The sequence below is a fragment of the Canis aureus genome, chromosome 5, assembly GCF_053574225.1.
Source record: "Canis aureus isolate CA01 chromosome 5, VMU_Caureus_v.1.0, whole genome shotgun sequence".
Taxonomy (NCBI): domain Eukaryota; kingdom Metazoa; phylum Chordata; class Mammalia; order Carnivora; family Canidae; genus Canis; species Canis aureus.
This window is the reverse complement of record NC_135615.1, coordinates 64,949,890-64,977,165: the sequence shown is the minus strand read 5'-3', so window position 1 is coordinate 64,977,165 and position 27,276 is coordinate 64,949,890. Positions and strand designations below refer to the sequence as shown.

The following is a 27,276-nucleotide window of genomic DNA, read 5'->3' as shown; positions in this document are numbered from 1 at the left end:
TTTTCATGAAGAAATTATAGAAAATGTTTAGATTAATGCCTGGTGTATGCCTACACTCAAACTAAATGGTGGCTCTCTGTGACTTTACCCCTTTTGTGTCAATGTTCTCGTTGGGGGAAGAGATGGGGTAAACACTAACCATCATATCCTCCCTCTGAAGGGAATTTAAATATAGAAGGTGGAGCCATATGAAATTGTCAACATTAGATTGCTTTTGACCTGTACAAATAGTAATTTTGTGTGGGTCAATCTGATGAAATGTGGTATGCTAATTCCTATCTGTAGAGACTCATGACCAATTACAAATATGAATTATTACTTTATTCCCCCCTCACTATCCAGCTCCACAGTGAAATGCACCTTAGAGAAATGACAAGACTGGAACTGTGGGGTTTTCTTTCTTTCTTTGTTTCATTTTATATCCTTCCCCCCACCTTGCTCATAATTATATTTCCTGGCACTCTGTGGGGGCAAGCTCTGCTAATCAGAACTATCCCATAGAAGCCAGTAGATTTGTTATTTTCAGTGTTAAGTTGTTAATTGATTTGATAATTACCTGGGAGACACACACACATACACATACACAAAACAAATGTCAGGCCACACACTTTTCTCTCGACAGTAAGATGAAGATGTTTTAGTTATTAGGACTCAGATGTCACCTAGAAGAATAAGAGGAGGTGCCGGGGAGGAAAGGGGGGAGTGAGACCAGCCTGGCGGGGGTAGGGGGGAGGCAGGCCATCCCTCTTGGTTATCAAGCGAAATGACTCCCCAAATATGACAATAAATCACTGCAGGAATCAATCAGACGGGAGGCCACTGCTCCACGCTGATAATGCATCAATCAATATTTAATGTTTACACTTTAATTAATCCACACATGGGAAGCATTCTTTCAGTGACAAAAATAAAGGGATGAGAAATAAAACACCTTTTATATCAAGGAGCGGTCAGCCACAGCCTATCTGGGTGGCTTTGATTGGAGCTGTCATTGATCCCCTTGAGCCTCGCCTGCTTCTGAGTCACATTTGGATAGCAAGCTAATGTGGGGGAGGGGCCAGCAGTGTCAGAATCCGCAGGGAAGACTGTGACTCCCTCAGAACTGCCTCAAAGTATGGATTCCTGCGAAGGCAGAACAAAGCCAGGGCAAATATTGGATTCTGAACGTTGGTGACACCTTCTCCCCAGAAAAGATTTCTGTCTGCAGATAGTGATCTATAACTCAGGGGGAGGCAGGGTGAGCAGGAGAGACATGTTGGCCTCTGTTTTGAAGAGTCTGAGTATCATGTTGGGCATGAGGATTTCAGTCTCAATCCCAGGATGGGTAAACGTCCATCGTCCAGGAGCATGCTTTTCCGGCTCTGCCTTACTTATCATGAGCTTGAAAATACCCACATCCCCACATTCATTATAATTCATCTGTAACTGCACACGAACCTGTTTGAGGTGTGGTTGACTAGTTGACCTCATTTTACATTTTGTAGACACTTAGTCAAACATACATTACATTTGATTTTACAGATTTCTCTCATATTTGGGAGCCAGTGCCTTTTGTTTAGGGTTGCAAACATTTTGCAGGCCCTCAAAAAGCCATAGGCTGTTAGCATATCTATGGTTTCTATTTGAGAAGATGACCCAGTAGGCAATGCTTGGCTGGATTTTGACTCTCACAAATGACTAAGCTCTCCTTTTTTGGAGCATAGCAGTGAGGTCACAAGCATAGATGTTAAAAATGCCAGGAGTCTTGATTTGGGTTCTTCCAGAAGTAGATCCCAAGAGAAGAATTTGAGAGCACAGGGTTTATAAACGGGACAGGGAAGAGCAGCCAGTCAAATACAGGAGGAGTCGTCACCACAGATACATGGGACTCCCTCCCACTGAGGACTCGGGAAGTCAGAGCAGAACACTCAATGTAGAGTGAAAGCTTCTGGAAGCCGAGGAAGCCATGTCCATCTACTGACTCCCTGTCTGCTATTAACTAAGGTTTCCAGGGAGTTGGCAAACTACCACTCCCCACTTCCAAAGCCAGAGAAAGAGCCCAAGACAGAGAATCCACTCTTCTTTCAAGCAGCCTTGAGCTTACAGAATTGCATGGTAACAAGACATGAGCACAGATCAACCCTCCCCATTCTACCAGGACAAATAAGGAATAACTGACATAGATCCTGACTGTAAAATATAAAACAAACAAACAAAAAAAACCGACAAAGCAAAACCAAACTCCTCCAAACCAAAGGGTTTCAAAGCAAAACATTTCAGTTATTCTTTAACCTTTTCTCAGTAAATCCCAACTTCTTAGAATTTCCTCCAGTGTTGGAAGACAGCACACTCTATCAGTTGAGCATACGGTTAAGTAGTTTTGGGGCTGTGTGTGAAAAATATAAAGTCACACTGGAGCAAGATGCTCATACAGTGTGGGGCATGAGTGGGGCATGAAGACTTGGAGGCTGGCAGGCACTGGATGATTCATGAATCACACTGCACACTACTTCTGGCTCATCCTGTCCTATTTCAATTTCTCTTTTTCTTTCTCCTTCTCTATCTCTACCAAGCTTCCTTAGCTTGATTTGAACGATGTCAATTCTTGTACAATGCAACAATTCTGTATAAATTTACAAACTCCACTCCTAATATAAGAACCAGACTACACTCAACCATTGTAGAATAATGTCCTTGCGATTCTTTGTATAGGATGCATCTCTTTGTTGTCCAGTGCTGACTATATTGATTTAATTTTTTTTCTTTTGCATCTATACTACCTGCCTCTCCCCACATCAAGCTCCCTTGAGACTTGATAACTTTACTTCCACAGTATATGTCATTGACCTTAACATATTTCTGATTGGTTGAATAGAATTTAATTTTCCAAAGCTCCTGTTATAGCTGGTTCAATCTGTGTCACTCTTTGAGTTTCAAAGACTTAATTGTGGGTCCTTTGGTTGCCAATAGTAGCCTGTGCTTAATTAAAAAGGAGCAAGAACAAGGAATTATGAGATGCCTACCAGCCAGATGCAAAACATCTCTAGTGATCTCAATTATGACCTATTTCTCGAGGGCAACTACCACATGGCCAAACTCCTAACACCTGTTCCTATGCACCTCTATTCAAGAGCCAAACTCTCAGGAAAGACTCTTTGATTCGCCTTGGTTATTCTATTCTCACCCTGTGGCTAAGACCAAGTGGTGTCTTAAGCTGTCTCTTTCCCAAAGAAAAAGTGAGCACTATATGCAGATGAAGGAATACCATACTGACAAAAGCAAAGAAGCTATGATGCCCACCACAGTCCTGTTTTCATAGTATTTTATATAAGAGAAGATTTTTAAAAATTTAAATTCAATTTGCCAACATATGGTGTAACACCAGTGCTCATCTCATCATGTGCCCTCCTTAATGCCCGTCACCCAGTTAAGAGATTTTCCCTCAATTTTCCTGCTCTGGTTTCACTTTCTGATTTTGAAATGAACATATACACCTTCATGATTATTTTTTTTAAAGCTTATGAAAGAAATAGACATGCAAAGACCAGCAGTATGGCAAAGAAATTAAAATATTGAGCACCGGCTGGATGCCAGACTTTTTATACTTATATCCAGAGAGTCCTGTAGCATAAACTCTTGTTTTTCCAATTCGTTTCTTGAGCTCCTGCATCTCCTGGAACCAAGATGTATACAATATTTCCCTCTTGACACTTCCACTACGCGCTCTTTAAATTGTCCAAGAGCCTCTTGGGATTATGTTGGCCCAGTGGTTTTCAACCAGGGACAACACTGCCCCACCTTCCCCTCAGGTCATTGGCCAATGTCTACAGATATTTTTGGACATTGCTGGGGGATGGGAAGTGGGCTGCTCTCAGCATCTCCTGGGTAGAGGCCAGAGATGCCTCCACACATCCTATAGTGCTCATGACAGTCTCCTACAATAAAGAATTATCTGGCTCTGAATGTCCATTGTGCCAAAATTGAGAAAGCATGCTTTAATCCCAGGTGGTCAACTCTAGCCCAAACACCAAGCAAAGAGACCTGATAAGGTAATCAATGGAATACCACAATTGCTTATCTCTACCACGTGGAGTCACTATTAAGATTGGTCCAGGGCAGTCTAGTCATTCTTTCTGCCATGAATCTCTACTGGTAAAAAATGGAGCCCCATATTGGCTCTTTTGGTTCACATTCACACATTCATAGGTTGTTTCCTAAAGTCCAACAAATGAGTCAGGGAGACTGGACCTGAGATGTTTCTATCTTAGCCATAGATAAATTTTCTGCCCTGAACTTGAGGGTTTAGCTGAGCTAATACCCTGGACTTTGCCTCCCGAAGCAGAATTAATCCTGCAGACAGGTTCCTACCACGGGTTCACTGTTGATCAGATTTTAGACCCTTGAGGGGCTTTGCCTTTTGCTTCTTCTGTCCCATCATTCTGCTTGACGAGAGCCAGACATCATATTTCTTCAGTTGCTCGTGCCTTAGAGTTGGCTGCATGTTCAGCATGAATTTGGCTACCCGCAAGCAAGCAAATGACCTTGGCCCTAGCCTTGGCTCTCTATCAGTAAAGTGCTGGGTTAGGTTGCTGGGGGTTTTCTGAATGAAAGAATGTGTGTCTATCAGTTTTTCCAAGTTTTATCAGATCTATGAACACATATTCTTAGTCATATTGTCAATATTTTTCTCTTAATGGACTCACTAAATTTACATGCTCAATAACATTTTTTTGAAAAGGAAGCTTTATTCACTTTCACAGGTGGAAAATCAGTTGGCATAAATAGGAGGTAGGATAAGAAATAAGTTTGATGCAGATAAAACAAAAATCTGTTATTAAATTCTAACCGAATGCTGTGGCTTGCTAAGAGTTCGGAGCCACAGGTCCACCTGTGGTTCTTCAGAACAGTAATGGGCCAGTGTTAGAGAAGACACACTAGGACCCCTGGAGACTTGTTTTTTCTCTATAGCTCATCAGAGGGACAGGATGTGGGCTGACAGGTTGTCTTGTGACGGCCCGATATGCTCGTACAGCCAATCACTGTGGCTCATGTGTTACAGGTGTCCCTGCTATCTGAAAGTAGAGCATTCCTATGAAAACTTTCTTAAGCCGAAATGGAGTAAAGCGAAGAAGCAATTACTATTAATTTATATGGAAACATTTTTGACTGCAAACCCAACAAATAACCTCTCTTAAGCTCTTCTGAAACCTTAGGACACATCTTGCTGGGATGCACAAAATAGATCAGGATAAAGCACAGATGCTCGCAGACACAGTTCAAAGCTCTGGTGGCTAGATGAAGAGACACTGATTGGAGTTTCCAGGAAGGAGCTTGGCCATGGCCCTTCTGGCTCCTCTGGGTATACACTGCTTCTATGATCACTTCTTGGGAAGCAAACACTGAATGCTAATTTTTATTTTTTGCCCTTTTTTTGGGGGGGGGCGTAAAAGCAAAAATCCTCTTCAGATTTCTTTTAGGTATTGAAAGCAGGTACTAAAGTAAGTCTTTTGTAAAAGTGAAGTGGTGAATTCGAGCTTTCGAAGAGCAGGGGATACCTGTATATGCATCCTGTACTTTGGGAATTCTGGACTTTATGATCCTTAAGGGCTCTTTAAGCTCTAGCCACTGGCTTCATCTTCGTTGTTTACATTACAAAATGGCCTAGAGGCACTAATAAGAAGGCTTCCTGGGAGTGCTGTACCTCTAGGGGCAGCAGGTGCTCACTTCCTGTGGATGGGCCAACATCTGGTGGCCCATCCCATCTGATCTGTGAAAATCCCCAGTTCTTCAATCAGAGATAATCCCCTTGGTTTAAGGCTTCTTGTTCTCAGAAAATGTGCAGATTTCCAAGTGGCCACGGGGGGCGATCTCTCTTGGGGCCATGTGCCATTTACAGCACCCCAGAACTGAGTGTATCAGTCCTTTCCCGGGAGGGAGGACAAGACCCAAGCATGGTTAAGAAGGAAAAGTGTCTGAAGTCAGGCCAAGGTGACCAGCCAAGGAAACAGAGGTAAGCTAAGCCCAGAGTCACTGTTTTGCCTAAGTCCCTACTTGGTTTCTTAGTACTATCTTCAGCACGGTTAACACTCGGTTTGGTCCCCAGGAAGGGCCACCATGAAAGCATTGGAAAGAGGAACTTACTGTTTGGAACTGATAGCACAGAGGCGCCTGGGTGGCTCAGTTGGTAAAGAGTCTGACTTTTCATTTCTGCTCAAGTCATCATCTCAGGTTGGTGAGATGGAGCTTGGAGTTGGGTGCTGCTGGGTGTGGAGCTTCCTTGGGATTCTCTCTCTCTCTCTCTCTCTCTCTATCTCTCTCTCTCTATCTCCCTCTACCCCCTCTCCACCCCCCTGTGAAAAAAGTTAAATTAAATTAAAATCTATCAAGCACAGAGCCTGGTACAGAGTGAGCAGCTCCCGACTGTTACTATTATTATTACTATTATATTTTCCTTGACTAGTAATCAGTTACTAAACTTACACCCTCTCTGTTGTCTTTCACAACACTTGAATGGGGCCTGACCCCAAAAGAATACCAACAACATAATCCAAATTTTAAAAACTCTCATAATTGGTCCTAGGGCCTGTGCCAAGTACTTTATATGTAGTTTTATTCCACCCATCCAACTACCCCATGGAATTAGATGCTATTGGTGGTAGCCTCATTTTAGACTTGAGAAGACTCTCAATGGCTTGGCCAAGTTGTCCCTGTGAGTAGGTAGCTGAGCTTGGGTTCAGTGCTGGCTTCCAACCCAGTCCTTCTCCAGCATTCCCTCAGATGCATTGAAGTTAGAATAGGAAGTGGACCATATTTCCATTTCTCTGGGACAGAAGTCCCTATGGCTTGGTTTTCTTTTGCAGACCCTATAACAGAGGTTCTCAGACCACCCAAATCAATAAAATTACCCAGAGAAGAAGATGGAGGTAGTCTCGCCTTTAACCTATAGTTAAGATCTTCGGGGTGGGTCCTGGGAATGTGTATTTTTGAAGAGCTCTCCTAGCAATGAAGCCAGACTACAGCCTGTGGGGTATTTCACTCTAGAAATAGTGGAGTAGGGATCCCTGGGTGGCGCAGCGGTTTAGCTCCTGCCTTTGGCCCAGGGCGCGATCCTGGAGACCCAGGATCGAATCCCATGTCGGGCTCCCGGTGCATGGAGCCTGCTTCTCCCTCTGCCTGTGTCTCTGCCTCTCTCTCTCTCACTGTGTGCCTACCATAAATAAATAAAATAAAATAAAAAATTAAAAAAAAAGAAATAGTGGAGTATACTAAAAGTTTATTGAAGGGATATGTTCTTCTGTAATTTGCCAAGGATGAAATACAGAGTCTCAAGATAGGAGAAGATTTATGTTCTGTAATCCCATTAGGCAGCAAACCATAGTCTTCAATTCTTTTTATTACTGTTTTCCTTCTTTCCATTTTGTATCATCTATCTATCCATCTATCATCTATCCATTCAACCATCCACCCACCTATCCATCTATCATCTATGTATCTATTTTCACCTCTCTTATTAAGTTTTTTTTTTGTACAGAATCTGCCTATCTGCTAGGATTATCTTTTCTATCATGGAACTGGGATGGTATTTGGGTTCTGATGGTAAGAAATTACAGAACCTTTTTGAGAAGCAATGGCATAAATATGAGGGATGCCATCAATGTGTCCTTTCCCTAACTGGGAAGCATAGAAGGATGACTTGTGGGGGGAACTGAAATGACTGCTGAGGGACTGAAGTGTTAGGCATATGGCCAGGCCCCATCCCCTCTACCCTCTGCCTCCCAAATCTGTGAGACCAGGCTCAACTTGTCTTATTTTTTAATTCATTCATGTTACCATTTGCCCATGCCTATAACATGCTAAGGTGCATCCAGAGTTTGGTAGGCGACTCCTCAAAACTGAAAGGATTCTTTTTTGGATCCATCCTTAGGGTTGACAAATGATTTCCTCCCAGAGGAGGAGACTGTCACAGAGGGAGGGTGATCGAATAAAACACGGGACAGGTAAAGTACTCCAAGGTTCTATGGAAGGAATGGCAGTGTCACCTGGAGTTCTGGGCCACTGCTCCTTTCCATGGATCTGGGCAATCAAGGCTTGATGGTGCTAAGAAACCCTGTGACTTTTCATTTCCCAGGAAGCCAGACATTCAAATTCCCCTCCTTTAATTTGTACTCAGGCATGCAGTGAGGGCGCTGGTGTATGTAAGGCACTGGGGAGCTCACCTTGCTCTCCAGCTAAATTCTCAGCCCCCTGGTATGAGATGTATGCTGGAGTTGAAATTCTGAAAATATATCCCAAAGTCACCAACCAAATACACACAGAGGCATTCTTTCATGGATCTGTATCCTCCAATGAATGCATTTTCATTGATTTCTGATGGCCTCTTGGTAAGCTCCCTTGAAAGTCAGAGAAAGACATCTTTTTTTTTCTCCCTCCATTTTAGCCTAATGGAGGTCTTTCTCTGCGAGAAATCAAACTAGGGAAATGGTAAGCCAAAATCATAATTTTGCATAAAAATTGTAGGTTTTTAAAAAGAGATTTTATTTATATATTCATGAGAGACACAGAGGGAGAGGCAGAGACACAGGCAGAGGGAGAAGTGGGCTCCCTGAAGGGAGTCCGATGCAGGGACTCAATCCCTGACCCAGGGATCACGACCTGAGCCTAAGGTAGACACTCAACTGCTGAGCCACCCTGGTGTCCCTGTAGGTGTTTTTAGTAATGCTTAAGGATTTCTGATAGTGACTGAAGGGAAAAACATTTTGCATAATCACTAAACTGATGCTTTATAAAAAGCAGATTCTAGTTCTACATTTTTTAAAAAGATTTATTTATTTATTTATTTATTTATTTATTTATTTATTTATTTATGATAGAGAGAGAGAGAGAGAGAGAAAGAGAGAGAGAGAGAAAGAGAGAGAGGCAAAGACACAGGCAGAGGGGGAAGCAGGCTCCATGCCTGGAGCCCAACGCGGGACTCACTCCCGGGACTCCAGGATCGCGCCCTGGGCTAAAGGCAGGCGCCAAACCACTGAGTCACCCAGGGATCCCCAGTTCTAGATGTTTTTAACAATAACATTTCTAGAACAATGAGTTCTAGTGGAAAAATGGCCAACTGTTGGGGCACCTGGGTGGCTGAGCTGGTTAAGTGCTTGCCTTCTGCTCTGGTGATCCCGGGGTCCTAGGATGGAGCCCCAAGTCTGGCTCCTTGCTTAGCAAGGGGAGTATTCCTCCCTCTCTCCCTGCCCCCACCTCCTGCTTGTCCTGTCTCTCTCTTTCAAAGAAATAAAATCTTAAAAAAAAAAAAAAAAAAAGAAATTGGCCAACTCTTTTCACTAAAGGATGATTCTTTTTTATTTTATTAACAAGGATTGTGCTTTTTTTTTTTTTTTTTCTTTTAGGATGTCAAATGAGGAGAGCCCAGGTCCTCCAGTTTTTCATTCCAGAAAATATTCAGTACAAAACTGACTAGGGTTACTGCAAAGGTGGGATAATTAAGTGATTGCAAGAGTTTGTGCCTAAATATTATATTTAAATCACCATGCTGGCCCAGACAAGGATGGTGAAAATTGAGTCCTGTTCAGATCTCTTGTGGTTGAAGTCAGAATGAGAAATAGAGTGGGTGTCTTGGTCACAATTTAAAAAGAGCTAAAATTCTGCAGTTAGACTGGGCTTGCTTTTTTTTTTCCTGTGTTAGGAAAATCTTTGAGAAAGAATATAATTTTGAACTAGATTGTCTTTAAAACCAAGAGGCAAAAAAAAGAAAAAAAAAAAAGACAGAGCAGTTCTTTCTTTTGCTAAAGCACATCGAAAACAATGTCCAGGTTTTACAGGGGAACTTGTGATTTTAAATATCAAAGGAGACCACCTTTGCCCTTTTCTTTCACTCACATGACTGTCAAGCCACAGGCACCCCATAAAGTCCTATTGCATAGCCCTTTCCATCAGCAACAGAAAATGGAATTTAGGGCATTTATAGAGTGACATTGTTGTGGCTGACAAATTATCCATGCCAAGAACCTGTTGTGACCGCTGATTGAGGGCCATGTACATTTCCTATAAAAGCAGTGTGAAGGGTACTGAGTTCGAGTTGTGCAAAAAAGTTTTGAAAGAGAGTATTGTAGGTACTCAGCTGCTATGACCACTTTGAAACATTTAATCAGTACGCCGTTAAATTTAGCTTTTATTTTTATTTATTTGTTGATTGATTGATTGATTTAAAGATTTTCTTTATTTATTCATGAGAGACACAGAGAGAGAGAGAAGCAGAGACACAGACAGAGGGAGAAGCAGGCTCCATGCAGGGAGACCAATGTGGGACTCGATCCCGGATCTGAGATCACGCTCTGAGCCAAAGGCAGGCGCTCAACTGCTGAGCCACCCAGGTGTCCCTAAATTTAGCTTTTAAAGGGTTAATTCCATAAAATGCTAAACGTCCTGGACATGGCTAGAAGAATCTGGTTACCCCTAGGATAATAGAACCTAAATCTAGATGATATTTAGAAATCATCTAGTAAAACTCACACATTTTCCTGGTGAAACAGGGGATCAAAAGAGGAAGTAATTTGATTACAATCATATAGGGGGTTCGTGGCAGAACTGGAAGTCTCCTGGTTTTCTGATTTAGTGTTTCTTCTGTCTTAAACCACCTAAGAAACCACACTGCCTCACCCATGTGTACACAGGTAAAGGATTCCAAAACCATTATCCATCCATCCATCCATCCATCCGTCCATCCATCCATGCTTCATCTGTCCATTAAAATAAATAACATTTATCGTCTATCTTCTCTGTTTGGGGCATTCTACTAGATCCTGGGGGTGTAAGAATAAAGGATGCCATCTGCATCTTTGAGAAGCACATCACAAGGGTTCTCTGCTGAAGTGTTGCACAGTTTCCAGCAGGAATGCAGAGGGATCTGATTGGAGGGAATCCAAGAGGGCCACCCAGGAAATCTGATCCTCACAGGATAGGGAGTGTGGTCCTCCAACATGGTTCTTCTTGAAAATTCTTTTGATTTTTTGAGTTCCTTTGCCTTTTCATATGTATTTTAGAACCAGTTTGTTAAAACCTACAGAAGCATGGATACAGCACTTTTTCTGTAAGGTAAGTAGTGACGTCCCCTGTTTCCCGCTTGGTTTTAGTAAGAAATCTTCTCACTTTTTTTCTTGGTCATTCTCAATAAAGGTTTGTTAATTTTGTTGACCTTTTCAAAGAAGCGATCTTTCTTTTCACTGATTGTCTCTGATTTTTCTCTTCTCTATTTATTTTTTTCCACTCTAACCTTCATTATTTCTTTCTTTCTGCTGGCTTTGGGTTTGCTTTTCTTTTTCTAGTGTCTCAAAGAGAAAGTTTAAATTACTGATTTAAAATATGTCTTTCTTTCTTTTTTAAATATAGGCATTTACAGCTATAACTTTCCCTCTGAACACTGCTTTCACTGAATCCAAGCAAGGGATTTGTTTGGATAAGCTTTGATATGTTACGTTTTCATTTTTATTCGCCGCAAAGTATTTTTCAGTTTCTCTTGTAAGTTATTTGTTGACCCGTTGTTTAGTTAAGAGAGTGTTGTTTGCACAGATTTACAAATGTTTCAAGTTTCTTTTGATTACTGGTTACTAATTTTATTCCATCATGGCTAGAAAATATATTTTGTAGGATTTCCATCCTCTTAAATTCATTGCGCCTTGCGTTATGGTCTAACACATATGGCCCATCTCACAGAATGTTTTAAGATCACTTGAGAAGAATGTGTATTATTCTGTTATTTTCGGGTGGAGTATTCCATTAGACATCTGTGAGGTCTAGTGGGTCATAGCATTCCAGTTCCTTCATCTTCTGTCTAATTGTTCCACCCCTTGTATAAAGGGAGGTATTTAAGTCCTTGGCTATTATTACAGAAATATCTATTTTTCCTTCAATTCTGTCTGGTTTTGCATCATAAATTTTGAGGGCTCTATAAAAGATGCGTATATAGATGGTGCATCTTCATGTTGGACTGACCCTCTTAGCAACATGAAATGTCTTTGTGTCTAGATTCTCTACTTTTTAAATCTTTGAATGATGCTATCATTGGAAATTTTATCCCAATGCGTAAGACCTGTTCCTAATCTTCTGCTACCAATAACTTACTATATTGCTTTTTGAACCAATGGTTCAAAACTTGTTTGCAACAACATTCAAAACTTGTTCTTATAAAGTCATACCCTCAGGAAGAATGACTAAATCTGTTTCAAATGTCTTTGCCCTCTTTCTTTATTGATTCTGTCAGGTGACCTCTCTCCGCATCCCCAACCAGCTGGCCGAGGTTATTTCAGGCTAATTTGTTTTCCTGAAATAGTACTGTTTGTTCAAAATAAAATATTTGAGAGAGCCTTTTACAACATGAGAGACTCTAAGCAGATTTAAATATAATCCAACTCTCTCTTATCAATAAATAATTTTAGAGAAAAAAACAACAACTTTGCCTGATTTTCAGGCACATACAATCTCCAGCTCTACATATTCTTGTATTTATTCTCCTTCATAAGGAGGTTCAACTGATCACACATCGTGCCCTATCTACTCCTTCTTCTTCTTCTTCTCTGGCTTTCTGGTGCTTTAAAAGTTTCCCCTTCCAGGGCACTGGACCTTCTGAGGGCAAAGTCTTCATGAGTAGCATGTGGGTTCTAGCTAAGAATGGAGCTTGATGTCCTGGTCTCAGGAGAGCCTTGGCTGGGCCTCCCAATCTGCTTCCCATCCAGACTCTATCAGATAACTAGCAGGCTTAGTCTGTTAACAGAAGCATAGCCTTATTTTTCATAAAGATTAATTTTCCCCAGGACACCAGAAAAGTATGGCTCATTCAAGGCCAGCATCCACCATTGTTAGAAACTCAGTGCTTGATGTTCTTCCCAGCATCCTAGAGTTTCAAGGCTGGCAGGTCTCAAGATAATTCTTTCATAGCATGACTGACAGATCCTTCTGTTATAGTCACATGGAAATATGACTGGGCCCAAAGACATAGGCTTATTTTCAATGTATATATCCAAATATGACTGAGAAATGCACATTTTAGGGACACCTAGGTGGCTCAGTGGTTGAGTGTCTGCCTTTGGCTCAGGTCGTGATCCTGGGTTCCACATTGGGCTCCCCACAGGGAGCCTGCTTCTCCCTCTGTGTGTGTCTCTGCCTCTCTCTGTGTGTTTCTCATGAATAAATAAGTAAAAATCTTAAAAAAAAGAAATGCACATTTAAAAAAAACTGGATCATCTGGCTTTAAAATGCACATCGAAAACAAGAGTGCCAGGGAGACTGTCAAGTATGCCCTGTATTCAGGACTTCTAGTTTACTGACCTCCAATCCTCTTCCTACCTCTTTTCTAACCCCAACACTTATTATCCCCCTTTAAGAGACCAAACTGCAGAACTGTACAAGTATTGCCTGGATTAAAAGCAAGATTAAAAGAGAAATGACACCTGTGTTTAGATATCTAGGAACCCGTGAGTTGGAAGAGAATATAAGCTTAGCTTGTACGACGCCAAGAGATAAAACTGGAGCTAACAGAGATTATGTAGATTCAGATCTATTTTAGAAAAGTTTTCTATTTGGCAAGAGTGTCCAAAGAAATAATTGTCTGCTTTGGGAAGTAATAGCTCCCTGTCTCCGGGGACACTGAAATATAACTTTGATGATCGATCATTAATTTATTATTTCACGGTGTGTATTTGAAATTGGCTGCTGTGAAGAACGCAGGGTCCCTGACTGCTCTCATGGAGCTTCCATTTTAGTGGGGTGGAGGGCAGAGACCATAAACTAAAAAACATCAGATATTTTAAAAACGTACATTGTGATGCATGCTAGAAAGGTCGAAGACAGGCTGCTATGGTCGGGAGTGAGAGGGGTCCCGTTTTCCACCATTTCCAGGATGGTTTTGAAGGGAATCAGACACTCCTTTGGGTGTTTGTTTCCTAACAATTCTGGGACCATGATTCTATGACTCAGCAATGGGAATTTCTTGATTGCTTTGCTGCCCAGGAATTCAAGATGACCCAGGAAATTTTGGGTCCAGTTACCTGGAAATTTGATAGAGTTCAATAGAGATCTCTGAAAGTCAACTCTTGACATGAGAGAGCCAACTCCCTGAAATTAGCAGGAATCTTGTTTGCTGCTGGTTTTTGGTCTGGGTTGGACTTTTCTGATTTTGGTCAAAGGTCATTGTGTTGATTTTTTTAGCAGAAAGAGTCTGATGAAAAGAACTGGCCTGCTCTCTAGATTTCTTTTGAAAATCACCTTCCAAGTTCTGTCCTGGACTCAAGCCCTTTTGGTTCAATCATCTATAGCTGGTATGGGAGAGGTGAGGATGCAGTCATATGTACGTTATCCTACACATATTCTTAGCTTGGCCCACAAAGGGGTTTTTGTTTGTTTGTTTGTTTGTTTGTTTGTTTGAGCCAGCATTTAAAATTGGGTGTTTTACTTAAAAATCCAGACTTCTGGTGTTGCTTGGGAAATTGAAGATCTGTCCAAATATGCCCACATTCCCGTGTGGTCACATCAGCTAGGGACACAGGGCAATGGCATCCTTGGGACGGGGTGTGAGCTCCTCAGTTCCCTTTAGTTCTTATTCAGCCCAGTTCACTCATTTCTGTGACCTGCTTGGCTCCTGGAGGCATTTGAGGTTTTTGATTCCTGATCCGTGCATTTCTGGGCCTGGAGAGTGGAAATGCTGTTTAATGATGAATCCTTTATGACCCTGTCATATTGTCAATTTGAAAAGAAAGAGTATCATTGAAACGTAGCCTCTCAGAGCTGAAAAGATCTTTAAAGACCCACTCTCCAATCCAGCCCAAATCCCTGGTGAATTCAAGGGGAAACTGAAGCCCAACGAAGAGAATGCTTGCCCACGGTCACATACTGAGTTGGTGACATCAGTAAGGCTCCACGGGGAGTTGCCCATACACTCAAATCCCATGGTAACCATTAAATTTAATTGAATCCAAACCAATTTAAGAACAGATTTCCATACTGGAAGGATTTTTTTTTTCCTTTCTCGAATGCATTGGCAATGAGTAAAGAAAGGAAAAGAAGGAAATGCTGTGTTCTTTGTCAGGCCCATGTGAATTTTGTTCACGACCCAGAAAGACAATCTCCCAGATAAAAATGTCTAAATGTCTCATCTTAATCATTATCTTGTTGATTAGTACTTAACATTTAATCTAGAAACCCCAAAACAATCTTAATCTCTGTGGCAAATATCTCCGGGGTGGCCAATGCCATAAAGATATTAAGCTCTCTTTATGTCTTCTCAGGTGTTCGAAAGGAGGAGACTCTCAGTATTTGTTAAAATGGGAAATGTTCTTTGTATCCAGAGGGTGAGCTTAGACTTTGGACTCAGTCTTCATCCTTTGGATTTGGCAACTAAAAGTGAGAGTACGGCTACTCCTGATGCCTCCCTGGGGAAGAGTGAGTTGCTAGGGGGTCTAGGTGAGATTCCAAGAGGCTGAATAATGCTGAATGCCATTAATAATAATGATAGGGGTTCCTGGGTGGCTCAGTTGGTTAAGCATCTGACTCCTGATTTTGGCTCAGGTCATGATCTCAGGGTTGTGAGTTCGAGCCCTGCATTGGGCTCCCTGCTGGGCATGGAGTCTGCTTAGGATTCTCTCTCTCCCTTTCTTTCTGTATTCCCCCACCCTCCTGTGTGCACACACACTTTCTCTAAAAAGAATAAATAAAAATAAATAAAAATAAATGATGACAAATAATGACAACAAAAAAAGAATAAATAAAAATAAATGATGACAAATAATGACAACAAAAAAATCCAGCTACATTTAATGAGTATTTACCAAGTATCAGGCTCTGTTCTAAGACAGTCCCATCTATTACCTCATTTAGTCCTCATACCAACCCGGTGAGGAGGGTCTGTGATTATCCCCATTTAGGACACTGAGTCACCAAAAGGCAAAGGGATTTGTCCAGAGCCTCAGAACCAGAAATGTTAAACCTGGGATGTAGGACCCTGGTTCCAGAGCCCAAGTATTTCACTAATACTTTTTTTCCAGAGGCAAAAATGTCCATTTCTGAAAATTTCTCTCCACATATTATATGGAATAGACAAAGCCTCTTAAGTCACAACTCTTTAGACCTATGCTTCCCAGAGTGGTAGCCCCTAGTCTCCTGGAGCTATTTACACTTAAAATAATGGAAAATTACATAAAATTAAAAATTCAGTCCTCAGTCATGCTCAGCACATTTCCTAAGCTCAAAGGCATGTATGGCTAATGCCCACCCTGTTGACATGGCAGATGTAGAGCACTTTCTTCGTGGCAGAAAGTTCTCTTGGACAGCACTGTTATAGATCAAAATTTGAAACCCAGAGAGGCAAGGAACTTGTCCAAAGACACACAGCAAGACCCAGGATTTGAAAATCATGATGCCATCTTAGTCTTTTTCTTGGTTCTTTGTTGCCTACCCTCAACTTATGGCCTCTGCATCTCTGCAATGAGATTTTCAGTTCTTCGGGGGCAAACAGCACATCTTGAATTTTAGTTGGGTACCACATTCCGGCCTCCCAACCCTCACCCCCTTCTAGGGCTGCGCACACGGGAGAACCTCCACAAAGTGTCTTGCCTTCCTTTTTCTGCTCTTCACGTTCAAATGACGATGGGCGTTCTGGCCAGTATCAAGTCTCAAGTTTTAAGTAAGACGTGTTATTATAATTTTTTTAGGGGCTGGCCAACTTAATTGCATAAGGCATAGAGATAGTTTTTATTTGAAAGCCTCCGAGGGCTAGTATGTTGAGTGAGTAGAGAGGGAGTGAGCAAACCTGTAGTGTTTACCTTTCTCAGGGTGAGAGTGGGGGTAGGGCACATGGAGGCCTGGGCCGTCAGGACCTGAGAACTAACTTGGTCTTGTAAGAATCTTACTAGAGGTTTAGTTAAGTATATAGGCCCTAGAGATGGAGAGGTCTGGGCTGCTGTTCCAACTTCAGTAGGTGACTGCCGTGTAAGCTGAAATTTATGCAGACTTTCTGACCTGCATTTCATAATTGGTAGAGTTTGCCCTACTAGGGTCAGAAAACATTTTTGAGATAACCCTGTAGAAGGACAACAAAGACCCTGGCCTCATACCTGATAGCCAGTTATTTTCATCACCTCGTTGTAAATTCCTTATTATTTTCCCTCTCACTAAATGGCAAGCTCCTTAACGGCAGGGTCCGTGTCCACCTCGTTCACTGCTGTATTCTCAGGGTCTAGTTCCCAGCCCCACAGTAGGTGTCCAATAAGTATCTGTTGAAATAATGAAGGGATATCTTAGCTAAAAAAAGTCTATGTTATAGGGACACGTAAACGTTTATGATTCAACTTGCCAGATGCATAAATCATCAATTATCACACCTTTGTAAAGCAGTTGTCTGTGCACTGCTTGAATACTTCCAGTGATGGGGAGGTTACTACCTTATGAGAACCTCTTTTTCAATATGGACCTCTCTGTTGGTCTTGAGAGTAATCACATGTCTGGCTGAGTCACAGATAGGAAGGGTCGTGCTCCTCAAATACACCCTGCTATGTTGCCCAGCCACCCAATTCTCTTTTAGCTTTTGTAGGAATAGGGTAGGACAATAGAAGTCTCCAGCCATCTTTGTGAGTTTCATGGCTATCACTGGGGGAAGGGAGAGAGGTGGAAAAATGAACCTAGAGAATCTGGCTATAAAACACATTACCTGCATTTATGGTCCTTGTGCCTCAAGGCCTGGGATAAAGTGAAGAAGGAAAAACATTCCACTCTGGCTCTCAGTGACCCCTAAAAGAAACCCCCCGTGGAGTCATTTAGGATAGTAATTTGAGTATAAACTCAAGCATGCGTTCCGAGCCTTCCCTTCATAAATGCAGGAGCCTCACGATGATCGGCACCAAATTGCTTGAAAATGTGGCCCAGAACCCTTCCAGATGAGGGGCCGGGCTCAGAGAAATAAAAAGTAAGGGGGCATGTTGCTATGGCATTAAAATCAAGGGAGTATGCATGAACCTCAAACTGTGCGCAGAAATATGTTCTTTCTATATGCTATGCCCATGAAAAGCTAAGCCAGCAGAAGTCATTAAAGTGTCAGACAGGGAGCTGGGTGGGAAAAACACATGTTTAAAAGTAAACATGTAGCCCTGTGATAACTGTGTTCCCTAAAAAGCTAAAGATGATGGAGAGAAAGAAAAAAGAACTGGGAATAAAGAAAAAGTCAGAGAGAATGGGGCTGCCTGGTTCCTCAAGCACTTCCTTATAGTGTTTATACTTTGAGGACATGCCACCATTATCTCTTCATTTGTTGGAGCTAAGCACCCGAGATTCACCCCTGATTCTTCCTTTTCATTGGTTCTTGCATCGAATAAACACAGCAAGTCCTGAATCCTGACTTATCTCCAAAATATTACGTTGAACCATATGAAGTTGCCAATATTATATCTCCTTTGACCTACACACACGAAAAGTGGTAATTCCATATGATTCAACTTAAGTAATTTCACATCAGCTCTTTTGTCCGTCATTATCGCTACCATTCCGGTTCAAACCACCATCTTCATTTGTGTAGACTATGCTGCAGTCTCCAAAGGTCTTCATGTTCCCACTCTCATCTTCTTCTAGTCCCTTAATCCCACGTTAGAAATTAGAGAAGACCACACCAGTTTCCTGTTTAAAATACTTCAGTGTGATAAAAGACCTGTATGCTGAAAACTATAAAGCATTGTTGTAAGAAATTAAAAAGATCTAAATAAATGGGGAGATATACTATATTCATGGGTTAGAAGTCTCAATATTCTTTATTTCAAGTTGATTTATATAGATCTCTAGGTAGATTAATGCAATCCCAATCAAAACTCCAGCAGGTTTTCATTTTGTAGAAAACAACAAAGTGATTTTCAAATTCATGTGGAAGTGGAAAGGACCTAGATTACCCAAAACAACTATGCAAAAGAACAAACTAAAAGACTGACATTGCTTGATTCCAAGACCCCTTTAAAAAGCTAAAGTAATCAAGAGAAACAGTTTTGGTGTAAGATAGAAAAGTAGGTGAATGAAACAGGTTAGAGAGTGCAAAAATAGACCCACCTATACGTGGATAATTGACTTCTGACAAAAATGGGAAAGCAATTCAGTTGAGAAAGCACAGTCTTTTCAACAAATGGTGGTAGAACAATTGAACAGCCATATACAAACTAGAAAAACAACAACCCCAAACAAAAAAACTCTATTCTTTACAACCTAAAAAAAAAAAAAAAAAAAAAAAAAATTAACTCAAAATGATTCCAGATCTATATGTAAAATGTAAAATTATAAAATGTCTAAAGAAAATAGGTTGAAATTTTTTTGACCTTAAGGTCATCAAAGATTTCTTTGATTTGACATAAAAAACATGATTCATAAAATAACAAACAAGATTTTACCAAAATTTAAGACTTTGGCTCTTCAGAAGATACTGCTGAGAAAATTAAAAGAGAAGATACACAGTGGGAGAAAAGATTTGGAAATTGCATATCTGATAAAGTACTTGTATCCAGAGTACACACACACACACACACACACTCATACATTCACATATCCTCAAAACTCAATAATAAGAATAATAAGACAACAACTGCGGTACCTGGGTGGCTTAGTCAGTTGAGTGTTCAACTCTTGGTTTCAGCTCAGGTCATGATCTTGGGGTTGTGAGATGAAGTCCTACATCAGGCTCAATCAGCAGGGAGTCTGCTTGAGATTCTCTCCCTCTCCCTCTGCCCCTTCCTCTGCTCACATGCTCTCTCTCTCTCTAAAATAAATAAATAAATCTTTAAAAAACCTCAAAAATAATAATAAAAAAGAACAAAAGCAGACACAGGGAAGACAATGTGGAAGGCAAATCAGACACAGGAAGTTGCTCAAAATCACTAGTAATTTGGGAATGCAAGTTAAAATCACAATGAGGTGCCATTACACACTTATTAAAATGGCTAAAATTAAAAAGATTGAATATATAAAATGTCAGTGAGGATTTAGAGGAATTAGAATCCTCTTCCACTGTTGGTGGGAACATAAAATGGTATAAGTACTTTGGAAAATAATTTGGCAATTTCTTAAAAAGTTAAATGAGTACCTATCACATGGTCTAGCCAGATCACTCCTACCTATTTGCCCAGGAGAAATGAAAGCTTAAGTCTATATGGTGTTCATTGCAGCTTTATTTGTAATAGTTCAAAACTTGATACAACCCAACTATCTATCAATAGATAGATAAAAAATTGTTGCATCTGTGTGTAATGGAATACTACACTTTTCAGCCAGAAAAAGGAATGATTATCATTACATGCTACAGCATAGATGAATCTCAAAATAATTGTGCTGAGTGAAGGAAGACAGAAAGAATATATACTGTGTGAGTCTATTTATATGACATTCTAGAAAATATAAGTGAATCTATCATGAAAGAAAGCAGATCAGTGGTTGCCTGGGGATGCTGGGGGTTGTGGGATGGAAAAAAGATAGAAGGAATTTCAAAGGACCAGGAGGAAACTTTAGCATGCAAAGGATGTTTGTTTTCTTCATTGTGGTGTTGCTTTCATAGGTAGATACATGTGTCAAAATGTCACGAGTCAATCATAAGCTCAATAAAACTATTTTAAAAATGCTTCAGTGGTCTACTGAACAGCTCCCTGAGACAAACCAATCCCTCTTGAGCCTTATCCTTGCCCCTCTTCTTTGCTTTGATTTTGGTGCTAACATTCATCTTATTTTATTTTTAGAGAAAGAGCACATACAATTGTGAGTAGGGGGAGGGTCAGAGGGAGAGAGAGAGAGAGAATCTTAAGCAAGCTCTGTGCCCAGTATGGAGTCCAACATGGGGCTCGGTCTCTTGACCCTGAGATCATGACCTGTGCTGAAATCAAGAGTCCCACACTTAACTGACTGAGCCAGTCAGGTGCCCTGCTAACATTCATTTACATAGATGTTTTATTGAGGCCCAAGTTTAAATAAACTCATTCAGTCTTTCAAGGCTGTGACTTCCTGAGATGTCTGTGATTTTTTTCGGCAAAGACTGATCCACAAGAACTTTCTTGTGAAGACGACATAGGCAAAAAGGTAGACTAGGAAGCTCCAAGTCCTTGTTCTCTCTGGAGACATAAAAACAAAGAAACAAAAAACAAGCAAAAAACCCCTCACAGACTTGCGAATATAACCTTGTGGGAGCTTTGGAAAATCATCAAAGATCTATAGCAATCAAAGAAATACCCAATTAAGAAGAAAACACGCACACAACATTAGGAAAGCCTGTGGCATTTTTGCTTGCCCTTGCTCTATCCCTTCTTCAAGAGCAGTGTGGTCTGGATATGAAGGAGACAGCAACTTAATTCCCAATTCCCTTCCTTAAATTGGAGAGAGCAGAGCCGTCCTCAGTGGTAACATTCTCACCTATCTGGGGACTGCCAAAGAACTCATCTTTGTTTCACCTAACATGGATCTCAGGTGGGAAGAAGCAATGGATGCTACTTGGGGAAGCTGGAGGGAAACTAAGACCATGGATATTTGGATCAAGAGATCATGAGTAGAAACATACAATAGACCACTTAAGACCCCCAGGAGAAGCTGGTGAGAGATTCTAAGGGAAATTAAAGCTTTTAAAGGCAGCTCTGTAGACAGGAGAATCAAAAATGCACACAGGCCCAAGAAAGACTAATGCCCAGAAAAGATCTGAGAAGACCCTAAGCTTTCTCTTCAGGCTCAGAGCATGCCTAGCTAATTAGTTATGGACTTCCCTACTTAGTCTGCAAAGACAGGGAGCAAGAGCTCCTTTTAAAAATGGTCAGTTTGGGGGGCCACCTGGCTAGCTCAACTGGTTAAATGTCTGACTTTGTTAATTTAAGATTTTATTTATTTATTCAGAGAGAGAGGCAGAGCAAGAAGCAGGCTCCCCATGGGGAGCATGACACGGAACTCAGTACCAGACCCCCCGGATCACAACCTGAGCCAAAGACAGATGCTCAACCACTGAGTCACCCAGGTGCCCCTAAACATCTGACTCTTGATTTTGGCTCAGGTCATGATCTCAGGGTTGTGAGATTGACCCTGCATCAGGCTCCAAGCTGAGTGTTGATCCTGCTTAAGATTCTCTCTTTCTGGGCAGCCCAGGTAATTCAGCAGTTTAGTGCCACCTTCAGCCCAGGGCGTGATCCTGGAGAGCTGGGATCGAGTCCCACGTCGGGCTCCCTGCATGGAACCTGCTTCTCCTTCTGCCTGTGTCTCTGACTCTCAATCTCTCTCTCTCTCATGAATAAATAAATAAAATCTTTAAAAAAAAATTCTCTCTTGCCCTCTCCTGCCCCACTCCCTCACTCTCTCTTTCTTTCTCTAGAATAAGTAAGTCAATAAATAAAATTAGATAAAAATGGCCAATTTTCAACAACAATAACAAATCACAAGGCACACGATGAAAAGGAAAACATGATCTATTCAGAGAAAGTAAAGTGGTAGAAATAGTTTCTGAAAGGCATTAGGTTTACTAGACAAAGACTTTAAAAGAACTGCTTTAAATATTCTTTTTTTTTAAAATTTTTATTTATTTATGATAGTCACACACAGAGAGAGAGAGAGAGAGAGAGAGGGAGGCAGAGACACAGGCAGAGGGAGGAACAGGCTCCATGCACCGGGAGCCCGATGTGGGATTCGATGCCGGGTCTCCAGGATCGCGCCCTGGGCCAAAGACAGGCGCTAAACCGCTGCGCCACCCAGGGATCCCCTGCTTTAAATATTCTTAAAGAGCTAAAGGACAACAAAGACAAATAGTGAGGAAAATCAGGAAAATGATATATGGACAAAATTAGATTATGAATAAAGAGAAGAAATCATAAAAACAAAACAAACCATAAAAACCAAACCAGAGATTTTGGAGCTGAAAATTATAATAGTTGAATTGAAAAATTTATGAAAGGGTTGAGTAGCATACCCAGGCAGGGAGCAGGATGAAAGCAAACTGGAGAGTACGACATTTGAAATTATTGAGTTTGAAGAGCAGAAAAGAATAAAGAATTAAGAGAAGTGAATAGAGCATAAGAGGCCACAAAATGGACCAATATGTGCATTAGGGGAGTCTCAGGAGGTGAAGATAGAGGAAAAGGGCTAAGAGAACTTTCCTGAAGAAATAGTGGCTGAAAACTTCCCAAGCTTGAGTAAAAAAATAGAATACAAGTTGAAAAAGCTCAATGAACTTCATGTAAGATAAACCCAGAGAGATACATATTCAGACACATAATTAAACTGTTGAAAGAAAAGGATGAAGAGCGAATGTTGGAAAAAAACAAGAGAAAAGTGACTCATCCTGTACAAGGGATCCTCAAAAGATTATGCCAATTACTCAGCAGAAGGCAGTGGGATGTTCTATTTAATGTGCTGATTGGAAAAAAAAAAAATCCTGCTAACAAAGACTTCTATATCTGGTAAAATTGTTCTTCAAACATGAAAGGGAGATTAAGACATTCCCAGGTAAACAAAAGCTGAGGGGGTGATTATTGAAAGAGCTGTACTATAAGATATTCTAAAAGGAGTCCTTCAGGTTGAAATAAAAGGATGCTAATCTCAAAGCCTTATGAAGATACAAGGATCTCTGGGAAAGGTAAACACACAGGCAAATATAAAAACCAATATTATTGAAATTTTGGTTTATGGGACTACTTTTTAATTTTTATAGTTTTTAAAAGACAAGGCATTAAAAAAAATCTATGCCAACAGATACACAATACAGAGAGACATAATTTGTGTGTGACATCAATAACATAAAATAAGTCCGGGATAGAGTTGTAAAGGAGCAGAGTTTTTGTATGCTATGAAGTTAAGATGATATAAATTAAAAATAGATTGCTATAATTTTGGGATACTATATGTAATCTCCATGAAAACCACAAAGAAACTATAAAATATACATAAGAGAAAGTGAAAAAAGCATCAAAATGTGCCACTACAAAAAAATCAGCAAACACAAAAAGGACAGTAATGAAAGAAATGAGGAACAAAAAAAGCTATAAGACACAGGAAATAAATAACACAATGATAAAAGTAAGTCTTTTCTTATCAGTAATCACTTCAAATGTAAATGGATTAATCTTCCCAATCAAAAGGCATAGGTTGGCAGAATGGTTGCAAAAACACAATACAACTAGAAGCTTTCTACCAGAGAGTCATTTTAGGTCCAAAGACATAACTAGGCTAAAGTGAAATTATGAAAAAGATATTCTATGCAAACAGTAACCAAAAGTGGACTGAGGTGGTTATACTTGTATGAGAGAAAATAGAAAAAAGCCAATAAAAAAAAGCCAACTAACCCAAAAGTTAGTTTCTGAAAAGATCAATAAAATTGACAAACTTTTTGCTAGATTGACTCTATAAACAGAGGAAAGATTCAAATTACTAAAATAATTGAAAGTGAGCATATTACTATTGATTTTATGAGGAAAAAATAACAGTAAGAGAGTATGATGAAGAATTGTATGCCAGTAAATTAGATAACCTGCATGAAATGCACAAATTCCTAGAAAAATCACAATCCTGCAAGCCTGAATCATGAATACAGAGCCTGAGTAGACCTATAACTAGTGAGGAGATTGAATTAGTAAACAACAATATTCCAACAAAGGAAAGTTCTGGACCAAATGATTTACCGGTGAATCCTATCGAACACTAAAAACTGAATTAACACCAATCCTTCTCAAACTCTTACAAAAATAGGAAGAGGAGAGAACACTTTCTAATTCATTCAATGAGGCCAGCATTAACTGTATGCCAAAGACAAAGACACTACAAGAAAAGAAGACTTCAAATCAATATTCCTATGAATACTGATGCAAAAATTTTCAAAAAATACTAACAAACAGAATTCATCAACGTATGAACGTGGATGACCACTTATACACCATGACCCAGTGGGATTTATTCCTGGAATGCAAGTATGGTTCGACAGATGACTATTATTGATGTATTACACCACGTTAACAGAATACAGGAAAAAAACATATGATCTTCTCAATTGATGCAGAGAAAGCAGTTGACACAATTCAACAGTCACTCACGATAAAAACACTTCAACAAACTAGGACTGGAAGGAGACCATCTCGACCCAGTAAAGGCCATGTATGAAAAATCCACAACAAACATCATACTTACTGGTGAGAGACCCAAAGCATTTCCTCTCAATCAGGAACAAAACAGAAACATTCTCTTTTGCCCCTTCTTTTCAACAATGTACTGAAAGTTCTAGCCGGGTCAGTCATGCAAGAAAAAGAAATACAAGATACCCAAATTGAAAAAGGAAGAGTAAAATGATATCATTTCACAGATACTCTGATCTTATATATAGAAAACCAAAAAGATCCCATAAAGAAGTTGTTAGAGCTAATAACTGAATTCAGCAACATTGTAGGATACAAGATCAACATGAAAATTCAGGTTTTTTTTCCATATGCTAACAGTGATCAATCTAAAAAGGAAATTAAGAAAACAATTCTAGGGGCATGTGGGTGGCTCAGTTGGTCAAGCATCTCCCTTCTGCTCAGGTCATGATCTCAGGGTCCTGGGATCAAGTCCTGCATTGGGGTCCCTATTCAGCAGGGGATCCTGCTTCTCCCACTCCCCACTGCTTATGCTCTCTCTTACCCTCTCTCTTTCTCTCAAATAAATAAAATCTGAAAAAAGAGAAAACAACTCCATTTACATTATAATCAAAAATAAGAAAATACTTCAATAAATTTGACCAAGGAGGTAAAAGATGTACACACTGAAAACTACAAAATATTGCTGAAAGAAGTTAAGGGCATAAATCAAGAGAAGACATCCAGTGTTTGTGGATTGGAAAACTCAGTAGTGTTAAGACAACAATACTACCCAAAGCAATCTCCAGATTTGATTCAATTTGATTCAAAATCCCAACTATGCGTTTGAGAAACATAAGATTCCATCCTAAAACTCACATGGAATATCAGGGACTCTGAGTAACCAAAGCATCTTGAAACAAAACAAAGTTGGAGGTATTAATTTTCTGATTTTGGAACTTCCTACAAAGCTACAGTAAGCAACACAGTGTGGCACTGGCATAGAGTCAGACATGTAAGACCAGCAAAAGAGAACAGAGTCCAGAAAAACCCTCACATGTCTGGTCTGAGGATTTTCTGCAAGGAAGACAATACCATTCAATGGAAAAGAGACTGTCTTTTCAATAAATGGTGATGGATAACTGGATATCCACATGCAAAAGAATACAGCTGGACTTTTCTGTTAGGCCATATACAAAAATTAATTCAAAATTGATCAAATTGCTCAGTGTAAGAACAAAAATTATAAAACTCTTAGAAGACAGCATAGAGGAAAAGTGTAAGGACGTTGGACTTGGCAATGATTTCTTTGATACGATATCAAAAACACAGGCCACAAGAAAAAAATAGATAAATTGGGCTTCATCAAAATTTAGAATTTCTGTGCATCAAGAGACATTATCAACAGAGTGAAAAGGAAACCCACAGAATCAGAAAAAAAATTGTAAAATATATAGTTGTGAAGGAACTCAGATCCAGATTACATAAAGAATTCCTACAATTCAAGAACAAAAACACAAAGACCCAGTTAAAAAATAAAAGACTGGACTAAAAGTCTTTGGATAAAAGTTTCTCCAAAGAAGATAGGCAAACGGCCAATAAGCTCATGGAAAGATGCTTGGAATCATTAATTGTTATGAAATGCAAATCAAACCCACAATAAGATCCCATCCTACCGCCATCACGATGACTATTTCTGAAAAAAACAGAAAGTAGCAAGCATGAGTGATGATGTAGAGAAGTTGGAACACTTGTGTGTTATTGATGGGGATGTAAAATGGCCGAGCTGCTGTGGAAAACATTAGGGTAGTTCCTCAAAATTAAACATAGAATCGCCATATGATCCAGCAATTCCACTTCTGGGCATACACCCAAAAGAATCGAAAGCAGGGTCTCAAAGAGATATTTGTACACTCATGTTCATAGCAGCATTACTCACAATAGCCAAAAGGTGGAAACAACCCAAATAGTCATCAACAGATGAACAGACAAACAGAATGTGATAGATACATACAATAGAATAGTTTTCAGCCTTAAAAGGGAATGACATTCTGACACATGCTATGGTGCTGACGAACCTTGAAGATGTTGATGTGAGGTAAGCCAGTCACAAAAAGATGTATGATGCCATTTATTCAAGGTATCTAGAATGGTCAAATTTGTAGAGTTGGAAAGTAGAATGGTGGTTACCAGGGGTCGAGGGAAGAGGGACAAT

At 40.2% G+C, this 27,276-nt stretch overlaps 1 long non-coding RNA gene across 5 annotated transcripts; it reads right to left on the bottom strand.

Annotated features, from left to right (window-relative positions):
* Positions 1-885: 885 nt before the first annotated feature.
* LOC144313492 (uncharacterized) lies at positions 886-27,276 on the bottom strand. 5 transcript variants are annotated; one of them, XR_013379134.1, is made up of 5 exons: positions 27,136-27,251; positions 19,595-19,757; positions 17,681-17,760; positions 17,088-17,246; positions 12,993-14,707 (listed from the first exon to the last, which is right to left on the bottom strand). It is a non-coding gene; the product is annotated as an uncharacterized LOC144313492 (long non-coding RNA). The 5 variants fall into 5 exon arrangements; XR_013379136.1 differs by lacking the exon at positions 17,681-17,760 and having other exon boundaries at positions 12,994-14,707; XR_013379137.1 differs by lacking the exons at positions 12,993-14,707; positions 17,681-17,760; positions 19,595-19,757 and adding an exon at positions 886-1,122 and having other exon boundaries at positions 27,140-27,276.